The following is an 11,624-nucleotide window of genomic DNA, read 5'->3' as shown; positions in this document are numbered from 1 at the left end:
TGTTGGACTCGGCCCGGAATCAAAATGAATGACTGCCCAGAATCTGCCCAAGTACATCGGGCCGTTTCCATTCAGCCGACATTGCTGGCAGTTTACCAGAATCTCCCCAGAAGCCGGCCGATGCAAATTTAAATAAATGTATACAAAATTACCCGATGTAGTCATTTTAAATATTAATATTATACATTTTATACATACAGATTATACCCATCCACAAAAAAAACATTGTGTTGGAGGAAACACCATACACCTGGTGACCATGTCAGCGTACATGTCAGCGTCAGCGTACATCCTGGCACGCAACCCTCCCTCGCCTAACTCGGACGATGCTGGCCCAGTTGTGCATCGAATTCGTGGATTTCCCGGGCGCGGACAGTACGGGTCTCGAACCAGCATCTGTCTGCGTCACTCCGGAGGCTTCGGATTGCCTTGCACAAAGTATCAAAATACTAAAATACTACACAGAACTCTTAAAGAATTTAATTTCAATGTTAACTGTATTTTTTGACCACAGAAACAATGAGAAAATATGGAAACATAAATAATGAAATGCTAATTATATTAAGCAGCCCGTGAGATAATCTGCCAGATAGTAGCCCCAATCCGCCCGAGCCCCAAGTAATATATTTGGGCCAGATAACTAAGGAATCACCAGAACACCAAAGTAATACATAATAACCCAATAACTCAACACTGGAATTGGCCTGAGCTCAATCCCCGCATCGTATCCACTAGTAATACTGCCGAAAGTGGTCCAGACTCGGGCCACATGACGTCGGCCGAGTCTGACTCTCAGCCGAGTGCCCTGATTTTCAACCAGAATCGTTCCAGATCAACTGTGCTAGCTGGGTACTTATTGAAAATGAAAAGGCGCAATGCTCGCTAACCACAGTAGCCTAATCTATGTGCCCGTTGTGCCTTTTCCTTTTCAATCATGATTACATATTTTGATTGCACCTAGACTCCTATTGGTTGAGTGCCCTCCACTTATTTTCATTATCAATATTTATTTACAGACACTGTTGTAAACTACAGTCTAAAAATATTTAAGATAATTTCATATTCAAGTTAACTGCCACGTGATTCTCCGTCCATGTAGGTGGCAGCCTACTCTATTTCAATGAGACCACACATACTAGGCGCTCTTCGACTGTCACGGCCATCAAGGAGAGGTAGGCTTCTGAAGTTGAAGCTGCGAATTCTGTGTGTGAATAATGACAAAAAGTTGTGCTTTTAACACAATAGGTAGGCTAACGAATACAAAGCAGAATAATCTGTGGGACAACAAAAATATTTTCTTCCCCAGTCATCTGTCTGACCGCCTGCTCCTGCCTGCAGCATGAAAAATGCCGACCCTGCCGCAATGATCTCCCGCAGGGTCAAACAGCCAGGGAAGACCAGTCTACCGAGCTTATGTGAATTTTGCAGTTTATTAATTGAATGATACAAAGTTCGTTATTGAATTGATGGGAAGGCCTACAGTAGCTACAGGACAGCAGTTTAAAGCTACAGTCTGGGATCTGGGAATAATGGTCATTTCAATTATTGAACCATTGATTCTATTCTTGGACAATACAATGTATAAATGTACACCAAGGGAATTATTTGTCATGCCTCATTTTAGGAGGATCAGATGCTGACAGGGGTCTCAGCCGAGTCAGGTAGCCAGGGAAGACAAGTCTGTAACAGAGGTGAGGTGAACTTTTGCAGAATAAACACTTAATTCTCTCTGTGCAGCAAATACTGGACAAGCTAGAAGCTTAAAATATTTAATATATTTTAAGGCAGTATGACAAACCTGCATAGTTGATTTCCAAACTGTATCAACGGTTGATAGAGGCTTTCCTGATGACACAAAACATGTCAAACAAAAATGTGAGGAAGACCTGGGAGATGCTATTGATGATGAAGAATGGATACAGATATGTTAGAATGTCCAGTCATGTTCATATCATCTCAGACATAAGTTACTGCAGTTTAAGACCATCCATAGAACATACTATATGCCAGTGAAACTGAATATCATGCACTCTGAAACTGTATTATTCTGATTTAGGTGTAAAGCACAGTAGGTCACATATTTGCATATATTGTGGTCTTGTGAAAGCTGGCTGAATTCTGGCAAAGAGTTTAAAATATGTATATTTTTATCTCAGCATGTCTACAGATTCTCCCTTCTACCGGTTTTTGTTTGCTTGGAAATGTTGAAACTGGAGACTGTTATCAGAAGAAACTGTGTAACCTAGCATTTATAGTGGCTAATAAATGCATTGCCATTAATTGGAAGGTTGGTTATCCTCCCACAATGTATGGAAGAAATGTAATGTTAAATCAAATCAAATGTTATTTGTCACATGCGCCAAATACAGTGAAATGCTTACTTACAAGACCTACCAACAATGCTTTAAGAGGTTTTAAAGGAAAAAAAGTGTTAAGTAAAAAATAGAAAATAAAAGTAACAAATAATTAAACATCAGCAGTAAAATAACAGTAGCGAGGCGATATACAGGGGGTACTGGTACAGAGTCAATGTGCGGGGGCACCGGTTAGTCGATGTAATTGAGGTAATATGTACATGTAGGTAGAGTTAAAGTGGCTATGCATAGATAATAAACAGAGAGTAGCAGCAGCGTAAAAGAGGGGTCTGAGTAGCCCTTTGATTAGCTGTTCAGGAGTCTTATGGCTTGTGGGTAGAAGCTGTTAAGAAGCCTTTTGGACCTAGACTTGGTGCTCCGGTACCGCTTGCCATACGGTAGCAGAAAGAACAGTCTATGACCAGGTTGGCTGGAGTCTTTGACAATTTTTAGGGCCTTCCTCTGACACTGACTCGTATAGAGGTCCTGAATGGCAGGAAGATTGGCTCCAGTGATGTACTGGGCCGTACGCACAAACCTCTATAGTGCCTTGCGGTCGGAAGCTGAGCAGTTGCCATACCAGGCAGTGACGCAACCAGTCAACTCTCAATGGTGCAGCTGTAGAACTTTTTGAGGATCTGAGGACCCATGCCAAATCTTTTCAGTCTCCTAAGGGGGAATAGGCTTTGTCGTGCCCTCTTCACAACTGTCTTCATGTGTTTGGACCATGATAGTTTGTTGGTGATGTGGACACCAAGGAACGTGAAGTTCTCAACCTGCTCCACTGCTGCCTGTTGATGAGAATGGGGGCTTGCTCGGTCCTCCTTTTCCTGTAGTCCACAATCATCTCCTTTGTCTTGATCATGTTGAGGGAGAGGTTGTTGTCCTGGCACCACACGGCTAGGTCTCATCATTGTCGGAGATCAGGCCTACCACTGTTGTGTCATCGGCAAACTTGATGATGGTGTTGGAGTTGTGCCTGGCCATGCAGTCATGAGTGAACAGGGAGTACAGGAGGGGACTTAGCATGCACCCTTGAGGGGCCCTCGTGTTGAGGATCAGCGTGGTGGATGTGTTGCCACCTACACTTACCACCTGGGGGCGGCCCGTCAGGAAGTCCAGGATCCAGTTGCAGAGGGAGGTGTTTAGTCCCAGGGTCCTTAGCTTAGTGATGAGTTTTGAGGGCACTATGGTGTTGAACGCTGAGCTGTAGTCAATGAATAGCATTCTCACATAGGTGTTCCTTTTGTCCAGGTGGAAAAGGGCACTGTGGAGTGCAATAGAGGTTGCATCATCTATGGATCTGTTCGGGCGGTATGCAAATTGGAGTGGGTCTAGAGTTTCTGGGATAATGGTGTTGATGTGAGCCATGACCAGCCTTTCAAAGCACTTCATGCCTACAAACGTGAGTGCTACGGATCGGTTGTCATTTAGGCAGGTTACCTTAGTGTTCTTGGGCACAGGGACTATGGTGGTCTGCTTGAAACATGTTGGTATTATAGACTCAGTCAGGGACAGGTTGAAAATGTCATGGAAGCCACTTGCCAGTTGATCAGCGCATGCTCAGAGTACACGTCATGGTTTTCCGTCTGGGGCCTTGTGAATGTTGACCTGTTTAAAAGGTCTTACTCACATTGGCTACGGAGAGCGTGATCACACAGTCGTCCGGAACAGCTGATGCTCTCATGCATGCTTCAGTGTTACTTACCTCAAAGCGAACATAGAAGTAATTTAGCTCGTCTGGTGGGCTCGTGTCACTGGGCAGCTCGTGGCTGTGCTTCCCTTTGTTGTCTGGAATAGTTTGCAAGCCCTTCCACATCCGATGAGCGTCGGAGCCGGAGTGGTACGATTCAATCTTAGTCCCGTATTGACAATTTTCCTGTTTGAAGGTTCGTCGGAGGACATAGCAGGATTTCGTATAAGCTTCCGGGTTAGAGTACCGCTCTTTGAAAGTGGCAGCTCTTCCCTTTAGCTCAGTGCGGATGTTGCCTGTAATCCATTCTGGTTGGGTTATTTACATACAGTCACTGTGGGGACGACGTCTTCGGTGCACTTATTGATGAAGCCAGTGACTGATGTGGTGTACTCCTCAATGCCATCGGAAGAATCCCAGAACATATTCTAGTCTGTGCTAGCAAAACAGTCCTGTAGCTTTGCATCTGCTTCATCTGGCCATTATTTTACTGACTGAGTCACTGGTGCTTCCTGCTTGAGCTTTTGCTCATCAACCCCCAAATCTGTGCATTACTGTACTTTTCAGTGAGGGCCATCAATTGCCATTTGATGTCAAGCAAAGCAAGGTAATGACAGTGCACTCACTCGCTCAGTCATTAGCCCTGCTTAATGCTGGCAGTTAACACAAATTAATTGAAGTTAAGTACATGCATTGGAGGAGGTCTTCAGGGGAGAGAGCATTCCACTCTTGCAGAAACTAAACTCAGAAACGTTCCTTTTTCAGGACCCTGTCTTTCAAAGATATATTCGTAAAAATCCAAATAACTTCACAGAGCTTCATTGTAAAGGGTTTAAACACTGTTTCCAATGCTTGTTCAATGAACCATAAACAATTAATTAACATGCACCTGTGGAACGGTCGTTAAGACACTAACAGCTTACAGACGGTAGGCAATTAAGGTCACAGTTATAAAAACTTAGGACACTAAAGAGACCTTTCTACTGACTCTGAAAAACACCAAAAGAAAGATGCCCGGGGTCCCTGCTCATCTGCGTGAATGTGCCTTAGGCATGCTGCAAGGAGGCATGAGGACTACAGATGTGGCCAGGGCAATAAATTGCAATGTCCATACTGTGAGATGCCTAAGGCAGCAGTACAGGGAGACAAGACGGATAGCTGATCGCCCTCGCAGTGGCAGAGCACGTGTAACAATACCTGCACAGGATCGGTACATCCGAACATCACACCTGCGGGACAGGTACAGGATGGCAACAACAACTGCCCGAGTTACACCAGGAATGCACAATCCCTCCATCAGTGCTCAGACTGTCTGCAATACGCTGAGAGAGGCTGGACTGAGGGATTGTAGGCCTGTTGTAAGGCAGGTCCTCACCAGACATCACTGGCAACAATGTCGCCTATGGGCACAAACCCACCGTCGCCGGACCAGACAGGACTGGCAGAAAGTGCTCTTCATTGACGAGTCGCGTTTTTTGTGATGGTCGGATTGGCGTTTATCGTCGAAGGAATGAGCGTTACACTGGGGCCTGTACTCTAGAGCGGGACCGATTTGGAGGTGGAGGGTCCGTCATGGTCTGGGGCGGTGTGTCACAGCATCATCGGACTGAGCTTGTTGTCATTGCAGGCAATCTCAATGGTGTGCATTACAGGGAAGACATCCTCCTCCCTCATGTGCTTCCCTTCCTGCAGGCTCATCCTGACATGACCATCCAGCATGACAATGCCACCAGCCATACTGCTCGTTCTGTGTGTGATTTCCTGCAAGACAGGAATGTCAGTGTTCTGCCATGGCCAGCGAAGAGCCCGGATCTCAATCCCATTGAGCACGTCCGGGACCTGTTGGATTGGAGGGTGAGGGCTTGGGCCATTCCCCCCAGAAATCTGGGAACTTGTAGGTGCCTTGGTGGAAGAGTGGGGTAACAACTCACAGCAAGAACTGGCAAATCTGGTGCAGGTCATGAGGAGGAGATGCACTGCAGTACTTAATGCAGCTGGTTGCCACACCAGATACGGACTGTTACTTTTGATTTTGACCCCCACTTTGTTCATGGACACATTATTCCATTTCTGTTCTGTGGAACTTGTTCAGTTTGTCTCAGTTGTTGAATCTTATGTTCATACAAATATTTCCACGTGTTAAGTTTGCTGAAAATAAACGCAGTTGACAGTGAGAGGATGTTTCTTTTTTTGTTGAGTTTAGTTGTTGTTCCATAAGATTTAATCAGGTCACGTTAGCTGTGAGCATAACCTAGGGCATTACTGAACATCGACTCAACCTGGCCTTGAATCAATGTGTTACTCCGTGGAAGATCATTTGCAGTGTTCTGACTAACAGCAGGCTGAGGGCAGGGCGTAAGGAGCACTAGGGACACCTAGAGGTCAATGGAATCACTGGGTACAGGGTTGCGTAGATTACTTTCTAAATGTAATCTTTAAAAGTTACTAGTTACCTGTCCACAAGCATAATCAGTAACGTAACTTTTTTTTTCTCGCAAACACTCTTTCTGAATTAGTAAGTAATCACCTAGCTTTTCAAAAGTATCTGTAATCTGATTATTTTTTGTTGTTGTTGCTGGTAACGTAACTGATTACAGTTTTTTTGTAAAGGGATTACATGTACCTGATCACATGTAATCAGTTACTCCCCAACCCTGCCTGGATGTGTGGGAAACTAACTTTCACTTCATGTTGGTTTACATCATTAGCTCGGGGCACAGAGGGCATACATGTGCTTGTTACACCCAGGTTAATTCCTGATTTAGTGCTAATACGGTATTTATCAGAGGAGCCTTGTTTCTGTTAAACCGTCTAATTCTGGGCTACATTAACATTAATACAGCAATGATGGTAAATTAAGTAAACTCTCACATCACTCAAAGGGCCAACTGTAAGAGATCACTGGTTTATTTTCAGTAACGGTCCATGAGAGTTGCCTATTAGAGGGAAAACCAGAGTGGGCCTTTTAAAAGAGGCTAACATGCTGAAACTGACAGATCTCTGCAATCCATTTGGATCTCATTCAAGATTATGGCCCCATCTAAGTGACTGCAGATTATTGTCCACAGAGAGGTGCGCTAAACCCAGATTATCCACTTGCTGGGGATCCATTTGACCCGATGAACACAACAAGCCAGCTTCACACGCCCTTGCATCTGTGGGTGTTTATTATTTTTTCAGTTTTGGAGGCAAGGAAAGGAGTGTAATGGACATGACTCAAATCCTCACAGTATTAAATAGATTACAGCGGTCACTGGTTGGAGAATAACAGTTGTGGATAGAAAGAGACAGTTGTTCATGCCCCACTCTCCTAACATACGGATACTGTATACATTTACATTTAAGTCATTTAGCAGACGCTCAGTTGAAGTCAGAAGTTGACATAAACCATAGCCAAATACATTTAAACTCAGTTTTTCACAATTCCTGACATTTAATCCCAGTAAAAATTCCCTGTTTTACATCAGTTAGGATCACCACTTTATTTTAAGAATGTGAAATATCAGAATAACAGTAGAGACTGTTCTCTCTACGATCGAATGGCAAGCGGTACCGGAGTGCCAAGTCTAGGACAAAAAGGCTTCTCAACAGTTTTTACCCCCAAGCCAAAAGACTCCTGAACAGGTAACCAAATGGCTACCCGGACTATTTGCATTGTGTGCCTCCCCCCCAACCGCTCTTTTACGCTGCTGCTACTCTCTGTTTATCTTATATGCATAGTCACTTTAACTATACATTCATGTACATACTACCTCAATTGCCCCGACCAACCAGTGCTCCCGCACATTGGCTAACCGGGCTATCTGCATTGTGTCCCACCTCCCGCCAACCCCTCTTTTTACGCTACTGCTACTCTCTGTTTATCATATATGCATAGTCACTTTAACCATACACACATGTACATAATACGCCTGACTAACCGGTGTCTGTATATAGCCTTGCTACTCTTATTTTCAAATGTCTTTTTACTGTAGTTTTATTTCTTTACTTACCTACACATTCTTTTTTTTCCCTCTGCACTATTGGTTAGAGCCTATAAGTAAGCATTTCACAGTAAGGTCTACTACACCTGTTGTATTCGGCGCACCTGACAAATAAACTTGGATTTGATTTATTTCAGCTTTTATTTCTTTCATCACATTCCAAGTGGGTCAGATGTTTACATACACTCAATTAGTATTTGGTAGCATTTCCTTTAAATTGTTTAACTTGGGTCAAACGGTTCGGGTAGCCTTCCTCAAGCCTCCCACAATAAGTTGGGTTAATTTGGCCCATTCCTCCTGACAGAGCTGGTGTAACTGAGTCAGGTTTGTAAGCCTCCTTGCTCGAACACGCTTTTATAGTTCTGCCCACACATTTTCTATGGGACTGATGTCAGGGCTTTGTGATGGCCACACCAATACCTTGACTTTGTTGTCCTTAAGCCATTTTGCTACAACTTTGAAAGTATGCTTGGGGTCATTGTCCATTTGGAAGACCCATTTGCGACCAATCTTTAACTTCCTGACAGATGTCTTGAGATGTTGCTTCAATATATCTACATCATTTTCCTTTCTCATGATGCCATTTATTTTGTGAAGTGCACCAGTCCCTCCTGCAGCAAAGCACCCCCACAACATGATGCTGCCACCCACTTGCTTCACAGTTGGGATGGTGTTCATCAGCTTGCAATCTTCACAAGGTCCTTTGCTGTTGTTCTGGGATTGATTTACACTTTTTGCACCAAAGTACATTAATCTCTAGGAGACAGAATGCGTCTCCTTCCTGAGCGGTATGACGGCTGCTTGGTCCCATGGTGTTTATACTTGCGTACTATTGTTTGTACAGATGAACATGGTACCTTCAGGCATTTGTAAATTGCTGGATGAACCAGACTTGTGGAGGTCTACAATTTATTTTCTGAAGTCTGACTGATTTCTTTTGATTTTCCCTTGTCAAGCAAAGAGGCACTGAGTTTGAAGGTAGGCCTTGAAATACATCCACGGGTACACCTCCAATTGACTCAAATGATGACAATTAGCCTATCAGAAGCTTCTAAAGCCATGACATCATTTTCTGGAATTTTCCAAGCTGTTTAAAGGCAGTCAACTTAGTGTATGTAAACTTCTGACCCACTGGAAATGTGATACAGTGAATTATAAGTGAAATAATCTGTCTGTAAACAATTGTTGGAAAAATTACTTGTGTCATGCACAAAGTAGATGTCCTAACCGACTTGCCAAAACTATAGTTTGTTAACAAGAAATTTGTGTAGTGGTTGAAAAACGAGTTTTAATTACTCCAAACTAAGTGTATGTAAACTTCCAACTTCAACTGGACATGTAGCTCTTTTCAAGTATCATCAGCTCACTGGCCCTGAACGTGTTTGTGAAAATGAAAAGAAAAAAACCGTAAAGTATCGACATCACATATATTTTGACAAAGCATACAGCAGTTCATGTTTCACATTATATATGTCACAAAAGTAAATATACTGAACAAAAATGTTAACGCAACATGCAACAATTTCAAAGATTTTACTGACTTACTGTTCATATGAGGAAATCAGTTAATTGAAATACATTCATTATGCCCTAATCTTTCAATTTCACATGACTGGGAATTGGTCACAGAAACCTTTAAAAAAAATGGGCCTCACAATGGGCCTCAGGATCTCGTCACGGTATTTTTGTGCATTCAAATTGCTATCGATTAAATGCAATTGTGTTTGTTGTCCGTAGCATAAGACTGCCCATACCATAACCCCACCATGTGGCACTATGTTCACACCATTGATATCAGCAAACCGCTCACACGATGCCATACACGTGGTCTGCGGTTGTGTGGCCTGTTGAAAGTACTGCCAAATTCTCGAAAATGACATTGGAGGTGGCTTATAGTAGAGAAATTAACATTAAATTATCTGGAATTCCATGCTGTCACAGTTACCAGCCCTTTCAAGCTTAACATCCTTATCATTTATCGCCCTCCAGGTTCCCTCGGAGAGTTCATCAATGAGCTTGATGCCTTGATAAGCTCCTTTCCTGAGGACGGCTCACCTCTCACAGTTCTGGGCGACTTTAACCTCCCCACGTCTACCTTTGACTCATTCCTCTCTGCCTCCTTCTTTCCACTCCTCTCCTCTTTTGACCTCACCCTCTCACCTTCCCCCCCCTACTCACAAGGCAGGCAATACGCTCGACCTCATCTTTACTAGATGCTGTTCTTCCACTAACCTCATTGCAACTCCCCTCCATGTCTCCGACCACTACCTTGTATCCTTTTCCCTCTCGCTCTCATCCAACACTTCCCACACTGCCCCTACTCGGATGGTATCGCGCCGTCCCAACCTTCGCTCTCTCTCCCCCGCTACTCTCTCCTCTTCCATCCTATCATCTCTTCCCTCTGCTCAAACCTTCTCCAACCTATCTCCTGATTCTGCCTCCTCAACCCTCCTATCCTCCCTTTCTGCATCCTTTGACCCTCTATGTCCCCTATCCTCCAGGCCGGCTCGGTCCTCCCCTCCCGCTCCGTGGCTCGACGACTCATTGCGAGCTCACAGAACAGGGCTCCGGGCAGCCGAGCGGAAATGGAGGAAAACTCGCCTCCCTGCGGACCTGGCATCCTTTCACTCCCTCCTCTCTACATTTTCCTCCTCTGTCTCTGCTGCTAAAGCCACTTTCTACCACTCTAAATTCCAAGCATCTGCCTCTAACCCTAGGAAGCTCTTTGCCACCTTCTCCTCCCTCTTGAATCCTCCTCGCCCCCCCCTCCCTCTCTGCAGATGACTTCGTCAACCATTTTGAAAAGAAGGTCGACGACATCCGATCCTCGTTTGCTAAGTCAAACGACACCGCTGGTTCTGCTCACACTGCCCTACCCTGTGCTCTGACCTCTTTCTCCCCTCTCTCTCCAGATGACATCTCGCGTCTTGTGACAGCCGGCCGCCCAACAACCTGCCCGCTTGACCCTATCCCCTCCTCTCTTCTCCAGACCATCTCCGGTGACCTTCTCCCTTACCTCACCTCGCTCATCAACTCATCCCTGACCGCTGGCTACGTCCCTCCCGTCTTCAAGAGAGCGAGAGTTGCACCCCTTCTGAAACAACCTACACTCGATCCCTCCGATGTCAACTACAGACCAGTATCCCTTCTTTCTTTTCTCTCCAAAACTCTTGAACGTGCCGTCCTTGGCCAGCTCTCCCGCTATCTCTCTCAGAATGACCTTCTTGATCCAAATCAGTCAGGTTTCAAGACTAGTCATTCAACTGAGACTGCTCTTCTCTGTATCACGGAGGCACTCCGCACTGCTAAAGCTAACTCTCTCTCCTCTGCTCTCATCCTTCTAGACCTATCGGCTGCCTTCGATACTGTGAACCATCAGATCCTCCTCTCCACCCTCTGAGTTGGGCATCTCCGGCGCGGCCCATGCTTGGATTGCGTCCTACCTGACAGGTCGCTCCTACCAGGTGGCGTGGCGAGAATCTGTCTCCTCACCACGCGCTCTCACCACTGGTGTCCCCCAGGGCTCTGTTCTAGGCCCTCTCCTATTCTCGCTATACACCAAGTCACTTGGCTCTGTCATAACCTCACATGGTC

This window comes from Oncorhynchus nerka, linkage group LG12, assembly GCF_034236695.1.
Source record: "Oncorhynchus nerka isolate Pitt River linkage group LG12, Oner_Uvic_2.0, whole genome shotgun sequence".
Taxonomy (NCBI): Eukaryota; Metazoa; Chordata; class Actinopteri; order Salmoniformes; family Salmonidae; genus Oncorhynchus; species Oncorhynchus nerka.
This window is presented reverse-complemented; position numbering follows the sequence as displayed.